Here is a 379-nt window from a genome sequence, read left to right on the forward strand (position 1 = left end):
CTAGCCTAATTATTTTGAGGCTGATGAAGTGATAATTGTTAAAAGTAATGTTTTGCATGTTATATTTCAGACATGTTGAGCTTTGTGTCTTCATTGTGCCCGCGCCGGGAGTTAACGACACAGCTTGTGTACAGTCTATGGTGAGGAGGCGATTTTTTCAGCTTCTTCAGAAGAGAGGGAAAGACGGTTAAGGCAAGTGAAGTTCATAATTTTCATGTTATCAATTTTTTTTTTTTTTACTAAGAGTAAAATAATGTTTGTTTTTGTAGATGTTGAAAGCCAGAGACATAGGAGAGCATCATTCTTTTGAGACTGATGTGTTATTTTTAGAAAATAAATGTTTTTGTTGTCTCCTGCCTGTTTACTTCACATTTTGATG

This window comes from Sinocyclocheilus rhinocerous, unplaced genomic scaffold, assembly GCF_001515625.1.
Source record: "Sinocyclocheilus rhinocerous isolate Xijiao unplaced genomic scaffold, SAMN03320098_v1.1 scaffold62, whole genome shotgun sequence".
Taxonomy (NCBI): domain Eukaryota; kingdom Metazoa; phylum Chordata; class Actinopteri; order Cypriniformes; family Cyprinidae; genus Sinocyclocheilus; species Sinocyclocheilus rhinocerous.